This window comes from Maniola jurtina, chromosome 20 (assembly GCF_905333055.1).
Source record: "Maniola jurtina chromosome 20, ilManJurt1.1, whole genome shotgun sequence".
NCBI lineage: Eukaryota > Metazoa > Arthropoda > Insecta > Lepidoptera > Nymphalidae > Maniola > Maniola jurtina.
In genome coordinates, this window is record NC_060048.1 from 9,770,317 (window position 1) to 9,790,735 (window position 20,419).

Sequence of the window (20,419 nt, forward strand, 5' to 3'; positions counted from 1 at the left end):
AGGATAATTGTAGAGATTGTACTTTGTCAAAGATCCTAGCCAATCCTAGCAAATATTTTTATGAAAAATTGGTACAGATGTAACTTTCATCTCGGAGACAAACAGGATTTTATCCCGGAAAATCAAAAATTCGCGGGCAGCATCATTCAATAGTTGAAAAAAGTTCACGAATTAAACCTTGACTAATACCCAACTATACCTACCGAGCTACCGGCTAGTGGAACGGCTGACTAATATTGTAATTATTATATTTTACCTACTTCATTATTGATCTTTATGTAAGTGCTAGAACTAGTAATTGATCGTTAAATAATATTATGATAGTACATAGAGATGCTTGGTATGAAATCAATTTCTTAAATGCAACGCTATCTTTCGTATTATTCTACTATTTCTGTCATTTTCTAAAGCAGATCCTAATCTTTAGTGATAACTTCATACTGTAGCTGTTAAACTATGGTGGTAGGCTTTACGTATATCGCAATTCATGTTAACAGGGCTCTCTCCGTCACTCGTTTCCACTCGTTTCATACAATCGTAGTTCCAATTTCATTTGAATATTAAGCAACCAAAGTCCATGAAATTTTGCAGGCATATTCTAGAAACTAATATCTGTGTCTGTGGTGTGTTAGATTTTTCTAAAAATATGTAGTTTTAAAATTACAGGGGCTCAAAGATTTGTATGAAAATTTTTAAGACCGCGTAACTTTGAAACCGAATATTTCAACAGAAATCTGGAAAACCACAGACATAGATATTAGTTTCTAGAATATGTCTGCAAAATTTCATGGACTTTGGTTGCTTAATATTCAAATGAAATTGGAACTACGATTGTATGAAACGAGTGACGGAGAGAGCCCTCTTAACTATAATTGTTATGCTGAAAATATTTAACACAAAAGGGAAACATTACCATTTTCAGGATAATAATGGCTTTAAGGTGCTTACCTAAAAAGTACTATTCTTGTACTCTGTAGTATCGTGCAATCGACTAGGTACCTACTGCTCATGTCTTAATTTTTGTGACGAGAATCGTTTATTTTAATAAACATCAATTAAGTAGGATATTTTAAACATTCCAGAAGTGAGACTTGCCCTGCGACATTAACTTGTCCTGTGAAGGGTTAACGCTCTTTCGTATAAGCTTAGCTTTCGTAGCTATGTATTTATTGTGCAGATATTAGAGACTAGCTGATACCCCCGACTTCGTTCGCGTGGATGTAGGTTTTTTAAAATTCCCGTGGGAACTCTTTGATTTTCCGGGATAAAAAGTAGCCTATGTGCTAATCCAGGGTATAATCTATCTCCATTCTAAATTTCAGCCCAATCCGTCCAGTAGTTTTTGCGTGAAGGAGTAACAAACATACACACACACACACACACACACATACAAACTTTCTCCTTTATAATATTAGTGTGATTTTGTATACTAGTTTACCCCGGTGCTTCTTCGAGATCGCGTTTAAAAATAACAGCAGGTTTATCGCCGCGTCGTTAGCTTAAAAAGTTTGCTTAGCATTGTTATTGTTAAGCCTAGCTAGTTTCTCAGTCCTAGAACCCAGAATTTTACGCAAAATATTGCCAGGTATATGTTTATAATTTTAATATTTTGGTACAAAATTTTACGGCTACCATAAAACTTAAAGCTAGACTTATCTAATTACTGTTCAAAATCATCCCCGCGTCAGATGGTGCCAAAATTAGTTAGTTACATTTCCGCATCCTTTTTTTTTAATTTTAATTTTTATGGGACTTTTGTCACACACGCCAGCCCCATCGTAACCTAAATTATAATCTAAATAACATAGTGGAATGCAACAGATACAACTGAAGAGATATTGCCTATGCAGAAATATATCAATAATAGATTTGAATCCTTCTGTAATTGTCGGTGTACTTAAAAGTCCGCATCCTTTGCGCAAAAAATGATCAAGCCTTCTGTCGCCAGGTGAGGCAATTAACGCTACCAATGTTGGAAAGAAAAAATGTGGGAAAATCCGCGAGCGAAAGCTATTGTATTGCATTGAGTTGACTACGATTCTGGTATGTTGGATAATAATGGGCGATGCGTGATTATAATTAATTACGCAATCACTTCGGAACACAATAAATAATTAATTTCTCGATTAATCAACGATACTATGAGTTCTGGGTTTTATAATTAAATACATACATATATGGCTATAACGTATTGGTAATTTTCATAGAATTCGTATAGATGGAACTCCCCAGTCGTTAAGGTTTATTTAAATTATGAATGATTGTTGAATTCGGCTTAGGATGAGTTGAGTTTGAATTTAATTAATAATAAATCATTTCCAGAGCTGTAACCTGTAGGTACGATACTTTTTTAAGGGTATTTACTGTCGAACGCGGAAGGGTTTAGGTCTCATCGCATTTTTATCCCAAGAAACTTTGTATCATTCATCATCACCATCATCATTAACCCATCACCGGCTCACTACAGAGCACGCGACTCTTCTCAGAGTGAGAAGGGTTTTGGCGATAGTTTACCACGCTGGCCAAGTATGGATTAGTAAATTGCATCATTAGGATATTACTATTATATCTTGGAAACACGCCCCTTAAAAATGAGGATTACAAGACAAAAACAGAACCTCCGAATTATATTTTAATAGAAATCGAAATCTGTAACAAATATCGAAGTATACCTACATACATAATATAATATTATGTTGTAATAAAAATTTTATAAGGTTGCGTATTAGTATTAGCGTATTAGGCTGCAAGAGGGTTTATTTTAACACTAAAACACTTTATAATTTTGTAGTTTATCCAAAAATAGAAGATGTCTTAAATTGTTGGCAGCCCTATTACATAAGCTAAGAAGATCAATCACACGCTAGTCACGGATTAAAATTATGTATGTAGAGATAAACGGAGATGACTCGAAATAATTATTTTATCTCCGTAAGTGTGCATGTGTCTAATTGTACTACATGTACAATGTACATGACTGTATATGTGAGAGTAAAGGAAAATCTATTGTGTGGAACCAGCCATACGGAACTCTACGCATTAGGCGACGATTGTGATAGAGTAGATACTAGGCAGGCATACAAGCTCAAGCTGCATGAATCATGATAAGCTATAGAGCACGAAAAGACAGAACAACCTTAAAAAGTTTTAGTAATATTCTCATCTATTTCAACAAATATCATTAGATATTAGCTATTATACAAATAGCTTCTTTATAAAGAACCAATAAATCATCAAATACACTTTTTTACGCATTTTAAAAATATTAAAAAAAACTGGTAAGTACCTGAGTAGTGCGTACAGTAAATCTTTGTCAAAAAGTATTTAATAAGTTGAATTACAAAAACTCATTTTCCCAACAGACAAATAACCATAATATTTTCCAATAATTAGTTCGATTTTATCCAAAATGATTCGGGGGCAGGGCAGTCGGTGGAAGACATAATTATTGTGATTTCAAAGCGACTAGTAAAAATACATTATCGAATCTTTAAACTAAGTAAGTATATAGAATCTAGTAAAATCATTAAGTTTATATTTCTATCATATCTTGTACACTGTGATCGTAAAGTATGGATTGTACCTAGTTGGTATCTGAATTACTCATTCACCATACAATTCCCATAAAGCAGTCTTATGGAATTGACATATTTGCAACACCCATCTATGGCTATGAGATAACCATCGTCAACGCATGTTTAAACAGTTCTCTAAACATAAAATGAAATAGAACGAGACAGAGAATAGAATGAAATATAAAATTATCAACGTAAAACAAAAAAATTAATTAGTAGGTCTGTAACTAAAAAAAAAAAATATTTTTCCTTTGCGGGATGTACAAATTGTGTAATTTCAATACCAAAATATTATCTAGTTGTCTTTAAAAAAATACATAATTTATTCAAAACTTGACGATTTCCGCGACTTCATCCACGTAGTTTATGTTTTTTTAAATCGCGTGGAAACTATTTGAATTTCTGGGACAAAAAGTAGTTGACGTCCGTTCCCGGGATGCAAGTTATCTCTTTACTAAATTTCGTTAAAATCGGTTAAACGGATGAAAAGATAGCAGATAGACAGACAAACATTCGGATTTATAATATTATGGATATGCATATTAGTATGGATTGATCAAACAATTTCATAGCCCCCTGTCAGGCCTTTTCACGTTACATATTTGTGTAACTTACAATAATTATAATAACTAGCTGATGACCGCGACTTCCTTCTCGTGGATACAGGTTTCTAAAAATCCCGTGGGAACTCATTGGTCTTCCGGGATAAAAGTAACCTATGTGTTAATCCAGGGTATAATCTATCTCCACTCCTATTTACTCCACTATTTCAGCCAAATGCGCCCAGTAGTTGTTGCGTGAAAGAGTAACAAACATCCATCCATACATACAAACTTTCGCGTCACACTAATATTATAAAGGAGAAAGTTTGTATGTGTGTGTGTGTATGTTTGTTACTCCTTCACACAAAAACTACTGGACAGATTAGGCTGAAATTTAAAATGGAGATAGATTATACCCTGGATTAGCACATAGGCTACTTTTTATCCCGGAAAATCAAAGAGTTCCCAGGGGAGTTTTAAAAAACCTACATCCTGCGAACGAAGTCGCGGGCATCAGGTAGTTTATAATATTAGTAGGATTGACTTCATAATATAGTTTCAACATCAGTGACTTTATATGTGATCAAAATATTGTGACTCAGAAAACACATAATTATTTATATTGATCACTTTGATCGTGACGAACTTTATCAGATTATTTGTAAATACTGTGACCTATGACATGAATATTTAATTAGTCAAACAGGTACCTCGTATTTTATCAGTCATAGTGATAAAGTTTCCAACTAAAACAAAACGCGGAAAACAGCTACGAAGACTACAAAACTGCTCATTCCTTATAGACTTAGAGCCTGTGAGGGCCAGACCTTCGTTATTTTGTAAAAGCTGAAAGTTTCTCTGCGCATTGCCCCCAACACAGGAAGGAACGATCAGCGACTATGAAGTTTGGATTATGGTGGCAACCCCCTGCCAGACACTTAATTTGACGAACTTTAATTTATCTTGGGTGTCTGGCAGAAGGTTGCCACGATACTAAGTGTCTGGCAATGAAAATATAAAAATATATAAAATAAAAATATATAAAAAAATTTGACTCTATACTTTACTTACTTTACTCCTGAAAAGAGCAACCGCCGAGTTTCTTGCTGGTTCTTCTCGGTAGGAAAGGCATTCTGAACCAGTGGTAGATGCTTTTGAAGATTTAAAAGAACTTGTAAAAGTCTAATTGAATAAAAATATTTTGAATTTGAATTTGATGAAAGATGTTATACGTCTTTATTACCTGTTATCTGCCAAAACCACCATAATCCAAACTTCATAATCGCTGATTGTTCAGCCCTGTGTTGGGGACAATGCGCATACAAACTTTCAGCTTTTATAAAATAATGAAGGTCTGGCCCTCACGGGCTCCTAGTCCATCAAGAAAACAAAAAACTTGAACCCAATTGATATGCGGGCTTTAATTATTATTACCTATTTAATTTTAATAATTCCAATGTCAAATAATATAACGGTTCATTAAAATGGAGTCAAACCAGTTATCATTTTAACACAATCAATCAATTTTAGATTTGACTTTACACAAATTAAAAAAATCTATTAAAATATGCTCATACAAAAAGAATATTAAGTATAAAATCGAGATTACATAAAAAAATGATAAAAGAGTGTGAGTTTAACTCGCGTTAGCAAAGTGCGGGATTGCAATAAATATCTAGTCAATTACTTTCTCACATTGCTTATCGTTTGTCGGTCTCGGTTATTATCACTAACATCTGATAACAAATTTTCGAAATCTCTTAATTGAGTTGTATGCGGAAGGATATGGAAATCCACCCCATTATTATCCCACGAGAACTCCATCCATTATGTGATTGTGGTTCTTCTCGGTAGGAAATATGTATATTCCAAAGCAGTCTCTCTTGGCAATTCGAAAGCAAAAGTAAATAATAAAAAAACTTTCTATTTCTATTTACTCGTACCTACGCCTACTTACATCACTTTGTAGGTAACTAAATTCCTTGAAATGAGTGCTACCATAATATACTTAAACTAGCTGTTACCCGCGACTTTGTCTGCGTGGATTTATACTTTGAAAAATTCTATAGGGACTCCCGGATTTATCATCGGATAAATGGGATGATTTGATCTCGGATTTATCTATCGTTGCACCGTCGTCACGTTGGAGTGTGATTAAGCACAAACTAACAAACAAACACACATTCGCATTTCGTAACATTGGTATTTGGGTAGGAACTCTGTGAATCGTGTTTTGCAGTAACAAATCTTTTCTTTTAATAATTCTATAAGTTTCGACAAAATAAGTTCAAGATAAAAATATAAGAAGCTCGCTAAAACATGGCGATTTCAAAACAGCTGATCTGTTTGGCGGCCCTTTTCGGCGCAAGTGATGTATGAACTATGAACGTTACTTCTTCTTCCGTTTGAAAAGTTCTCAATACCTAAAATGTTAACAACAAGTTTTATCTCATTGTTTTAGCTTATTTTTTTATTAACTAATTTGATTGGTATTATTAGAAACCTTTTGGCTGGTCTAAGTTCTATTATTTAAAAAACTTAGGTCCCGATGGTATGTATGGTATAATATAGGTGGAAGGCAAATAGGTACCTACCTATAATATACTTGCTTAATTCCTTGATTAAAACCCATTTATTATAATTTATGGGCCATTATTTCACTAAGCCTAGAGAAAAATTACACTGTCATTCAAAGTGGGTACTTAATCTTATGGTGAGTATGATGAGTCTAAACAATAGACTTCTGCAAATTGTCTCGCGTGGATTCCATCTTAGACCTCATAAATCATAACATAATTCAAAACTTATCTTGTAAGAAATATCGTAGACAGGTAACAGTGGCCTCATACAGGTCTAAAGAAAGGTGACCTCACACCGGAAAACGTAGCGTTGTGAGACGCCTTGTTGGGAAAACGGAACGCAGCCCATAGACGATTTGCGAACCTTTTGACACGACTATCATTCTACTATCTTTTGTCTCCGCCGCGTACCTAAGTTTGCTCTCTTATTGTAAATCAATTTAAATAATTATAATTAAAACCTAAATTCAAAGCCCGCGTTTTAATTAGTATCTCTTCAGGTTATGGGTCCAGACCATGGGCAGACGATATCATACAAGCCGCAGGGATACCATACAATCTCCCTCCCCCCTTAGACCCCCTAACGGGTGGAATTTTCGTATGTCCTTTTCCAAGTATCAATTATTTTCGACATGAAATGAGAGATACTCGTAGGTACCTAACTACTTCGGTAAGTATATGGTTTCGGGGATTTTTACATCTACTAATGACCGACATTTTTGTATGACGATTGACAGACCATTTAAGTCAGCGCACGCGGATAAAGCAGCTCCGTAGCGCTTTTCTTCTGGATTGCTTTACAAAAACCGTCGTTTTAGGCTGAAACTTATTATTACTGAATTAAAACCCCACCCGTTGCACTATTGTCGTACCCACTCCTGGCACAAGCTTTACGCTTAATTGGAGGGGAAAGGGTCATAGTCATGATTAGCATGGCTAATATTCCTTTAAAAAAATATAAAAAAAATATAGCCTATATTACTTCTGGGTAAAGTAGCTTTCAAATGGTGAAAATATAAAACAAATCATTTTATAAATGAGACGCTGCGTTTCAACTTTACTCTACTCTACCTTTGTCCGATGCGCCTAATCAATAAAAAAATCTTCGCTTCCCATATTTTGAAATATCTCTAATCTATCACACGATTTCTGAAGAAAATCTCTTATGATAGTTTTCTACGATATGTGCCCATAAATAGGTTTTAAGCGATTTTTAATGATGTCTAGTCTCGAGTGTAAAATATTTTGCTTTGTAATCTGACATCGATAGATATTGTAATTTAGAGGAGTTTCCTTGGAGCGCGCCTTAGACAAAGGAAATTTGATTCTCATTTGAATACCAAGCCAAAAAACTAGCTCTACAATTGAAAATAATATATCTGTGTCTGTGGTGAGATTCTTCTTTTTAACCCCCGACCCAAAAAGAGGGGTGTTATAAGTTAGACGTGTGTATCTGTGTATCTGTCTGTGGCATCGTAGCTCCTAAACTAATGAACCGATTTTAATTTAGTTTTTTTTTGTTTGAAAGGTGGCTTGATCGAGAGTGTTCTTAGCTATAATCGAAGAAAATCGGTTCAGCCGTTTGAAAGTTACCAGCTCTTTTCTAGTTACTGTAACCTTCACTTGTCGGGGTGTTATAAATTTTTAATTTACACTTGTATATGGGGTGCGATTGGCAGCGATACAAATAACTGCCCAGAAACTTTATCTTCAACCTGTGAACTAGCCTGTTTGTGTTGTTTAAATATATAAATTATTTAAAGGAAAATTTAGTTTTAAACTCGCTTTTAATAACTTTAAACTTTTTGTCTATCAACAGTTAACTTTTTGCCTACTGTCGATCTCTTTAACGGGCCTAATTTTCGAAAAGTTCGAAGCGATTTTATAGACTCTTTCAAAAATATAAATTCATGAAAACTTTAAAGGAAAAAGATAAAGTTACAATGTAAAACTAAAATTTTATGTAACACGATACTTAGTATCAAATTAATATGGTAGATGCGATCATAGTACCTAGGTATATATACTTATGCAAATTTGCTTGTTTTATGTGGTACCTAGCTATATACTTATTGCTTGTTTTATGTGCAAATACAAAGATAACTAAATTACTTTTTAACGAGCATTTCGAATCAGATTTCAGTGAGTATAATCAAATAGTAATTTATTGCGGAAATCGTGGAAGCTTTTTTTATAATATTGCAGATTGTTGCACTAGTAACTATGCCCAGTTTGCTACGTAACACTACCCGGTTTTAGGGTTCCGTCCCCAAAGAGTATAACAAGTGTAAATTAAAAATTTATAACACCCCCGACAAGTGAAGGTTACAGTAACTAGAAAAAAGCTGATAACTTTCAAACGGCTGAACCGATTTTCTTGGATGATAGCTAAGAACACTCTCGATCAAGCCACCTTTCAAACAAAAAAAACTAAATTAAAATCGGTTCATTCGTTTAGGCGCTCGATGCCACAGACAGATACACAGATACACACGTCAAACTTATAACACCCCTCTTTTTGGGTCGGGGGTTAAAAATAGAGTTCTATCAACGTACTTACTTCAACTCAAGCCACGTCTTCAAGAATTTCCTCACGACCGAAGACGGGGCAGATCAACTATAGTTTGAAATAGCTGTTGCAACAAAATAGCTATCTCATCAGCTTGGATGGAAGTTTTTTTCAATTACATCATAGTTTTCGTAAACAGGCAATTAAAATGTTTGAAGGCCTGTCTAGATAGTCAAGTTGTCAAATAAAACAAACCAACAAAAAGAGTAAAAGACTGTTGCATGAGCTAAGTCGCTACAGGGGGTGCCCACCGACCACTACACTGCATAATTTTATACACATACATTTATCTATACTAATATTATATAGGTAGTGTACCTAGCTGATGCCCGCGCCTTCGTTCGCGTCGATATAGGTTTTTAAAAATCCCGTGGGAACTCTTTGATTTCCCGGCATAAAAGTAGCCTATGTGCTAATCCAGGATACTATCTATCTCCATTCCGAATTTCAGCCAAATTCGTTCAGTGGTTTTTGCGTGAAGGAGTAAAAAACATACACACACACACACACACACACACACAACACACACACATACAAACTTTCGCTTTTATAATATTAGTGTGAAGTGTGATTAAGTGGGATAGTGTGATGCGAAAGTGTGTTTGTCTGTCTGGCTGTTCGCCTATCTGTATGCCTTCTGGTTGCGAAGCTTTTCACTTCCCATTAGTTTAACAGAATAGCTTGCAACCCAGAACGGATCTAAGCTACTTTTTGTCCCGGGAAATCAAAGAGTTCCCATGGGATTTCCAAAAACCTAAATCCACGTGAACGACCTCTATTTAGTGCAGACATAGTATGCATCCCGTAGGATGCCTATCGGCTACTATTTATATAGTTGAAAATGAAACAGTATGTACTTAGATATTACCCATACGGAATTTTAAAAACCCTAATTCCAAGCGGATCAAGTATATTTCTATTCCTTTCATAAGGCTCCCTGTGGAAAAAGATAGCTTTACATCTGTCAGTAAGTTTAGTTTAGTCATAATTATCTAGGATATAAAGCAACGTAAATTACTACTGCATTTGAAAATGCATTTAGAACTAGTGTTTTTATATTGTAGGTGGTAGGTACGATTAGTATTAAATTAGCAATTCTTAATCTATAAATGTGCTGAATATGACCTTTAATTTAATATTTCGTGCACCGTACGACCTTAAGTCTGGTTTTTTAAGGTTCTGTTCACAAAGGATAAAAACGTCTGTCTGTCTGTCTGTTTGTCCGACACATGTCACAGGTCTGTAGCTCGTAGATTAAATGAGTTACAAACCTGAAATATTGGTATTTGGTATAGATCGTTGATCCAAAACCAAACATTGAATTAAAAACTAAATTAAATTATGTCTGAGGGGGGTTCCCATACATGAAAAAGGAGCCGAAAGAGAAATATTTTTTTATCCTAGCATGTGGGGTATCATTGTTTAGAGTTCATTGAGTAAACTACGAATATTTTTCATCTTAAAAAATAAGGAAATGGGAGGCCGTCAAACTTGACAGTTTTAGACCATTTTTGTGACGGGGACTATCTCAAAAACTAAACTAATTAGGAATATGAAACTTCGGTATATTATGTACCATATTAAAACAACGATTTATAAAATAGTTTGTAAGCTCTGACAAAAACAAACGAACATTTTTTGGAGGTTTCTTTCACGGTTTATTGCAATGTTCTAGTTTGGAAAAGAAACAATATTTTATAGGTACACCCAAAATATGATGTTCATAATTATGTACGGAACCATAAAAGAGCGAGGCCCGACTAGCACTTGACTGGTTTTTTTTTTAATATAGGTACATGTAACACCGTCTACAATTAATTAATGTGAGATAGGCATTGAATTATTATGTTGTTACACTATTATTGTATAATAATTCCTAAAGTAAACTAAATTAAGTTTACTTGATTACGATCATTTATTGGTCGGGTAGCGGTCCCTGTGTTGGATATCGTGGGATAGCCGGAGTGGAAGTAGATCCCATGGATATTGAGAAAATCTTGGAAAAACGTTCAAAAAATGGTCTTGTTTAACGCCATACATTTACTAATAGATTGGAAAGATTTAATTCATGAATCTTATAAATTAAACTGTCGTTAAATTTAAATAAATTATGCCTACTTGTATATTATGTATTTTGTTTTAATGCTATGTTATTTAAACACACTTTTACGAAACTTTCGTTTTATTTGACCTTCCGGCGAGCCTTATCTTGTAACATATCATCGACTCTACACATGTCAGGGATAGCAAGCCTTTTTGACAAATTTTATGTGCAAAATTTACATGTTACTTTAAGACGAATAGTGCAAGTAAGGTAGGTATATAAAAAATTGAAGCTCTCTTTGAAATAATTTTTAATAAGTACGAATTAATAAGTGCTTACTATAGATAGGTGGTAATTATTAGCATTTCTGTGGGCGGTACCCAAGGAATGGAAAACGTTAAAGAGGATGGAAATATCTCAGAGAAAAGGGATAGATATATACCTAGAAAGGTTCGGAAGGGGATGGAGAAAGCCTAGGGGAAAGACACACTGAGGATTCAAAACGGCTACCGACTGTGTATGTGGTGTGTGTGTATGTGTGTGTGTGTGTGTGTGTTATTCGCTAAAAGAAATCCAACATTCAAACGGATGTAGGAGATAATTTCCGAAATTACTCATCCGATTTTAAAATTCTTTCACTAATAAATACCAAGCTATATTATATGTACCACGGGCAAAGTCGCGAACAAAAGCTAGTTATGTATATATTATGTAATAAAATTATAAAACTCAGCAATTCACTACGAATTATATAAAAAGTAAAATAATGTTTTTCTGAATTTGCAATGCAATTTCACGTTATTTACATAAGCTATTTTAGTTTTTGATTGAACAAAAATAAATCAAGCCTTTCGTACTATAATGATGTTTTTTTTTAATAATTCATCACCCCTGACTTTAAACTAAAGGCTGACATAGAAGTTATAATAGTGTAAAATCGTGGAGCGAAATGTTATATAATATAGCACTGGTAGGTATGCCTAGCTGTTACGAAATGTGGCGTGTCAGAAATTCGGTAATGTCGCGGTCTACCGGAAGCCACTAATGCGAAATGGACTTTTTGTACCTGCCAAACAGGAAATAGATGCTAAGTAGCATGTCAATCAAACCAAAGGCTAATAATAGCTAATAATCTTTTAACAGTTCTTCATAAAATTAAAGAAAAATTAAAAATAATTAAGATGTTGTTCCGTTGTTTGGTACCTACCTTCAAGTTGCATAACGCAACCTTTTATCTACGAGTATCTACGAAAAAGGTGTCTTGCATGAAGCTAATTTCACTCTTTTACAATTTTTAACCCCCGACCCAAAAACAGGGGTGTTATAAGTTTGACGTAGGTATCTGTGTGTCTGTGTATCTGTGTGTCTGTGTGTCTGTGTATCATTAGGCTTTATTTCTCAAAGACCGCATAACTTTTACTTTGTTTCTCGTTCTACTTTTTCTTTTTGTTCGACAATAACAACCTAACAATAATGTCTAATATATGTTAGATTAAGTATTTCTTGTTTTGATTTCATTACATAGATGTAAAAGGCCCTAAATTAGTAAAGATAAAATGTCTTGTACAATGGTACATAACCCTTGGTGTTCGAGTCCAACTCGCACTTGAGCGGTTTTTTGTAGTTCATGATAGAGTCATGAACATCATCTGGTCATCATCCATTCCGATGAGTGCTGACGTCGGTGATAATTGTCGAGACATTAACATTTTAGCAAGGTTAATCGCGCCGATGTTTCCTTGTTTAGACTTTTGTTATTCTATGATTGTAGCGTAGCTTCGAGTTGTAGAAAATTACGGTATCTTTATTGCTTACTAAATGCTTGCTTCGCACGTACATTGCGGATTTTTTTTTATATATTACTAGATGCGCGCGACTTCGTTGGCTTAATTTTTAGGTTGTTTGAAAAATCCCGTGGGAACTCTTTGATTTACCGGGATAAAAGTTGCTTATGTCAATTTCCAGGACGCAAACTAACTCTGTACCTTTCACACAATGGATGGTCTTTTAGAATCCCATGGGAATTCTTTGATTTTCCGGGATAAAAGTAGCCTATGTCTATTGTCCATCCCCGGGATGAAAGCTAACTCTATACGAAACATCAAAACCGGTTAAACTGTTGGATCGTGAAAAGCTATCAGACAGACAGACAGACGCAGACAGACAGACACACTTTCGCATTTATTTATTATAGTATAGTATGGACTAGCTATATGATGCCTGCGACTTCATTCGCGCGGGTTTAGGGATTTAAAAAGTCCCGTGAGAACTCTTTCACTTTCCGAGATAAGCTCCATTCCACAGTCAGTTTTTGTGGCGTGAAGAACAAAAATCCAAATCACATATATTTTTTTAGGATTATTAAAAATTCATTTATGATAGTTTTGATAAAATTGGGTGATCACCTTTCTATTTTGGCTTTGAGGTTTAGGAATTGTTGCCGACAGAAAAAATAACTAACACTATTAATTTTTATGGCTCTTGCATTACATTGCTTAGTTTCGGAAAGCCTAAAAAACGGAATACGTCATGTTTCAAGAATTTTCAATCTTTCTTTTATTTCAAAAAATCTAAATAGTAATAGAGGTTACCATATTCATTCATGGTAGGTACTATTAACTTAAGTAGGCAGGTATTTTACTTACTTATCAAAGTAATATTTATATCAAATCCGTCTAAAATCATAATGCTTTTCATTTTTCATACACATAAATCACAAATTAGGTAGCAAATGCACTTTAAAGTTTAGACTTTCAGTTACCAAATTATATCCATTCACATAAACCAGATAAAGGAGGCGTTTTAATTAACATCGGTAAAAAATTACTTTGTTGACCGAAGTACTTTGTAAAAACGTAAATGCAAATAAGTTATTTAATTTCATAATGTTCACAAACTCAAGACTATTGTTAACCGCGGCTAAAAAATAACTGCCTTGCAAGCCACGACTAAGGGAAAATTGCAATCTATTAGGTTCTACAATTTCATAACCTTACCTATTGCTGCCATCTTGTAATAGGAAATTGTTTTAAATAATTACTGACCTAATAACCGACTGCATAGAATATGCTCTCCGAGACTCGGAAAGCTGAAAAGTCATAAGAACCTCCACAGTCGGTCACCCATCTAATTAACCACTTTGATCAACGTTGCATAATAAGTCCCTTACGTTCTATCGTCATTTTCATCATGATCATCTAACCGGCACACCGGGCCACCGCCCACGATTGAGCATGGATCTGGTCTCAGAATTAAAAGGGTTTATATCAAAGTCCTCAAAGGTTTAATAAACCCCGGTCCACGTTCCTTACCATTGAACTTTTAAAAATCTTTTCTTAGTAGATGTTTAGGTACGTCAAAATAGCTATTCTATCTGCATGCCGAACAGCCAAGTCCGGCCACAGTTTGACCTGCGCGTTAATATCAGTCAGTCAGTCAGTGAGTCAGCTATTCCTTTTATTTGTTAAGTTATTCCAGAACATTATTTTCAAAATAATGTGCGTTAAAAGGAGTCAAGGCAATAAGGCGTCGAAAACATAATGTACAAAATATACCGAAGTGCCTATTTCATTTACATACTACAATCATAGAAGGTGACCAACAATCTATTGCAATGGTTAGGTTAGGTGCGAGTACAGCCAGAATACTGCTACATTCCTGCTACAAATGTAACAAATTTCAAAAAAAAGAACGGTCAAGTGGGAGTCGGAGTCGCACACGAAGGGTTCCTTAACCTTAGGGTTTTTAAATTTTATTATTTTATTACTAGCTGATGCCCGCAGCTTCGCCCACGTGGATTTAGGTTTTTAGAAATCCTGATCCTTTCTGATACGATTGTCGTCAGTAAATGCCAATAAAATCTAAAAAGAAGAATCAAGAAGCACCACTCTACAAGCTTGCAATCACGTAAGTATTAAGTATATAATTCGCATCTTTACTCGTGATTCCTAGTATTACGAGTAAAGAAAAGATGCGGACGTTAAGATACCACTTGCATTCTAATAATGTAGGTATCAAGGTGAATCTAGTGCCTATGCTGTTACCGTGCGACATCAAATTTACTCATTCATAAGTTCTACTCATTAGTCACTTGGCTTACGTGATACGGTACCCACAATAAGGCTCTATACAAAAGCTCTGAGACCTTATTTAGTTGCTTTTCTACCTTAGATGTGCTGCTTTGACGTTTGATGACCTTTCTAGCTTAGTGGTGAGCGCTGCCTGTGTCCCAGGTTCGACTGCCAATTTCGGAACTTATAGTTTGTAAATTGTCTCTGGTCTGCCCCCCAATTGTGTAAGAAAAACGTATTCATGGTTATCGTTATCGTCAAGAAATTCTGCCCTTTGATTGGTTTGTTCGCTGTTTACCTTTTTTCACAGCCAATCAAAGGGCAGTATTTCTTGACGATAACGATACCTAACTATGAATACGTTTTTCTTACACAATCGGGGGGATGGTCTGGTGAGAGGCTTTGGCCGTGGCTAGTTACCATCCTACCGGCAAAGCTGTGCTACCAAGCGATTTAGCATTCAGGTGCGATACCGCGTAGTAGGTATGTGATATCCACCAAAGATTTCGAACCCCGGACCCATTGACTGAAGAGGTCGACACCTTAACCACTAGGCTATCATCGTTTACGGTAGATACTACTTAGTATTTAATATTATAAAATCTGTGCTAATGGGCACTGTGTCTTGGCTAAAAATATGCATAATGTGAGTTATAAAAGTTGATAATGAAGCTGCTTAAAGAATTTCAACGAGTTGCTCAAAAGAAAGCTGAAGAGAAAGCGTGCAAGGACCTTTCTCTTACACGCTTGTTTACTTTAGCCATGTTAAAGATCCGGGGTAATGGACAGAGATTAGATGTTATTGCAGCTCAATCTACATGTAGGCGGTACTCATAGTAGATAATATGTTGTACTTACATCGATCTTGTACTCAGTTTACATCGATGTTGTACTTAGTGTACTTAGTTTCAAGACTATAATAATTTCAAGTGATAAGTGAAGTAAGTAATAGGGTATTGGACTGTAGTAATATAAAAATTAAATTAAAAATTTAAAAAACCCCCGACACATAAACCTCTAAAAAGTAAAAAAATAATAGGTAAGTATGTATGGGCCCTTTAAGAATAGTATAAATAGTAAAGTTTTTATCCAAGCGTTCGTTGCGTCGGGGGACCGCTACCTATCGTAAACTATGAAAGTCATCTGTTGTAGAAAGAATAGTCTTTAGCGGTCCCCCGACGCAACGAACGCTTGGATAAAAACTTTACTATTTATACTATTCTTAAAGGGCCCATACATACTTACCTATTATTTTTTTACTTTTTAGAGGTTTATGTGTCGGGGGTTTTTTAAATTTTTAATTTAATTTTTATTTCACGCTTTTTAAACTTTTATTCATAAATTACCGTTTATTTGTGCCATTCTAAAACCCAATTTCTATAATAATATAAATCCAATAAGGCAGCTAATATCTCTTCAAAAGTAACATCAATGTTATGTTAATTATACGTTCCATGAAATATTTTTGACCGAACATCACTAAATCAAGAATTATCTGAATGACTCACATAGTTTAACATGACCAAAACGAAATATCTGTTTCTAACATGTCGTTGCTTTAAAAATGTACCCATTTTACGTAGTCGTATAATAGTTCGCTTTTCAAGATATACCTACGATTAAATTGAAATCGACTTTCATCCGATGAAATAAGGAATAAAGTGGCTTGTATTTCATTTTGTTTGTTATTGCATGTCAAATTTTTATTTGACATAACTTTCAAAAACCGGTCAAGTGCGAATCTGCCTCACACATGAAGAGTTCCGTACAAGTTTTCTTTTATGTAATGACAATTCAGTTGTCGGATTTTTCACTTTACTTGGGCCACAGGAGTAGAGTGCTTGGGCTATAAGATATTGCTACCTGCCTTTCATGATTCTACGTAAACGGGAAGTACCCAATTTATAAGTTTTGATTCTCTTGAAAGATGACACACAGACAGACAATGAAGTGGTGAAGGAAAACACCGTCAGGAAACCTGCATGCTTCAGAGTTGGCCATAATGCTCCCTCAAAGGTGCGTGAGGTCTGCCAATACGTGCATGGCCAGTGTGGTAACTTCTCATTCTGAGAGGAGACTTGTGCTCAGTAGTGAGCCGGCGATGGGTTGATCCTGATGATGATGAATTTTAAACGTATTTTGTCAAAGTAAATAAGCTAAGTTCAAGCAGATAAAATAAAAAGAAGGTGCGCCTAATGCATCATCCAAACCTGCGCGACAAAGCGACTACGATGCGGGAACCTCAGCCGCGCGGAGGGTCATCGCCTCCTACGATATTTAATGGTGCCATGCACACCTACGCGACTACAACAGTCGAGGCTACATCTTTTTTTTTCTACAGATACCTACTGAACCCTAAAAATTGTTTGACTATGGCTTGGGTTTGGGTTGATTGTTCGTGGCCTTTGGTTGACTGTTGGATATTATAATTGAATTGATGTTTTCTCGCTTTAACTGTGATTATAATATTTTATAAATTAGAAACTCCGCGCCTACGATCCAAAGTATCGGAGTTTTCCAAAACATTATTTTCAAATAAATAATTATGTATCTAGGCAACGTCCATCTTGACAGCTTGATATTTGCCAATTGACATAATATTATGAACCTCTGTTACAATAGTGAAAGATCCCAGGGCCACCAGCGTCACGTATTTTCTGACGAACGAAATGTGGACGATTGAGTAGTGTTAGTATGTACTAAGAACGCATGCCTACGGACCTGCTAGCTTGCTTAGACGGCCAATTTTCAGGTATCAGGTAATCAAGGTACATAAAAACATTACTTACCTCACGTAAATTCTCCATTTTTTTTAATTTTTAGCTGATTTTTTTTTAAATATTAATAATTAATTGACATAAGTAAACTATAATAGTTGTCTGGTGGACATATATAAAAATGGAGCATCAGAATTTACGTGCAGTTAAGTAATTACTTATGTTGGGAGCTTTAAAGCGTCTGCAAAGCAATACGGCCGACGCGGGAAGTGTCTGGGAGTATTGGCGACATATTTTTAAGGATGTTGCCTAAAATATACGTAAAAATCAGTTTGGAGAATTTACGTGAGGTAAGTAATGGTTTTATGTACCTTGATTATCAGATACCTGAAAATTGGCCGTCTAAGCAAGCTAGCACGTAGGCTAGGCATGCTTTCTTAGTACTTACTAACACTACTCAATCGTACATATTTCCTGAGTCAGAAAATACGTAACCTCTGGTGGTCCTGGGATAAAAGTAATAAGAAAACCAGAAAAGAGCTGATAACTTCCAAACGGCTGAACCAATTTTTTTGGATTATAGCTAAGAACACTCTCGATCAAGCCACCTTTCAAACAAAAAAAACTAAATTAAAATCGGTTCATTCGTTTAGGCGCTACGAGGCCACAGACAGATACACAGATACACAGATACACAGATACACAGATACACAGATACACAGATACACAGATACACACGTCAAACTTATAACACCCCTCTTTTTGGGTCGGGGGTTAAAAATGATGTGATGTTTTGTATAGCGGTAGTTCATGGGGCTAGAATAGAGAATAAATAAATCAAAATCGTGATTTTTATTAATTTTTAACCCCCGACCAAAAAAGAGGGGTGTTATAAGTTTGACGTGTGTATCCATCGATGTATGTATCTGTCTGTGGCATCGTAACTCCTAAACTAATGAACCGATTTTAGTTTAGTTTTTTTTTGTTTGAAAGGTGGCTTGATCGAGAGTGTTCTTAGCTATAATCCAAGAAAATCGGTTCAGCTGTTTGAAAGTTATCAGCTCTTTTCTAGTTACTGTACCCTTCACTTGTCGGGGGTGTTATAAATTTTTAATTTTTACTTGTTTAACATTAACGTCACGCTGTATGGAAGGTGATTAACAACGTTAAGTGGAGTGGAGAGCAAGAGAGTGGCAATGATGAAAGCAGGCTAACATGGAAGAGGTATGGCAATTTTGATTAAACACATGCTCCTTATCGATTTCTACACATCATTGTACCGGAACGCTAAATAGATTGGCGGCACGGCTTTGCCGGTAGGGTGGTAACCAACCACGGCCGAAGCCTTGTGTATGTAATTCAAAAATGAAAAAGTGAGCCTAGTGGACTTCTATTTGGGTTCTAAATTAAATATCATTTGATTAACAGTAAATTGAAAAATCGTGATTCGCGAGAAAACCTCCAGGGCTGAGAGCTCAACAAAATGTTCTCAAAAGTGTGTAAAGTCTGCCAATCCGCAGTGGGCCAGCATGGCGGAGGACCCGTGCTCAGTAGTGGACCGGCGATGGGTTGATGACTATGATTTTTTAAAAAATAATACTAGCCATGTTAATCACGACTAATACTCCCCTTTCCAATTAAGCGTAAAGCTTGTGCCAGGAGTGGGTACGATACTAGTGCAACGGGTGGGGTTTGAACCGCCAACCTTTCGGAATTCAGCCGGCTGCTCAACCGTTGAGCTATCAAGGCTCTCTGGATTGGATAGGATTGATGTAAATCAGGCTATGTATCATCCGCAGATACCTGTCATCTTTTAAAATATTGTTTTCCTGATTTAATAAATAAAACATCACGATATTGTGATGCTACACGTATTTCAAATTGAAATCATTCTTTTATGTTGATGTGAAGCAATTATTGAATATTATAAAGATATTTTTTATTTCGCAGCTGGTTATTTACTGTGCGCGGTATGCAAGCTTTATTTGCGCATCAGAATAAATAATGAGACGCGCAATATTTTTACGTTTATATTATATCTCACTTAAATATATTTTATATTATCTTACTCAAAGTTGGACCCATACCGTGTACTTCATAAGTAGTTAACTTCATAAAGAGGATAGAAATGTACGACATGGCGTCGAAACTTAAAAACGCTAAACCGCACGATCTTATGGAATAGCTAGGTGCAGCATGTTCATTCAAAAAGTGTAAATCCTAATTTCCGGCACGCTTGGTAGAGCACTTCAAATCTGCACAAAAAAATAACTGTCATTTTGTATGGCATGCCATATCTATAGGCATAGTGTATAATTAAGTA

General features: G+C 35.4%; 1 long non-coding RNA gene across 1 annotated transcript; it reads left to right on the forward strand.

The window, feature by feature from the left end:
* Positions 1-1,671: 1,671 nt before the first annotated feature.
* Positions 1,672-10,218, forward strand: LOC123875665. The gene is made up of 3 exons (XR_006798188.1): positions 1,672-1,683; positions 7,981-7,984; positions 10,175-10,218. It is a non-coding gene; the product is annotated as an uncharacterized LOC123875665 (long non-coding RNA).
* Positions 10,219-20,419: the final 10,201 nt, after the last annotated feature.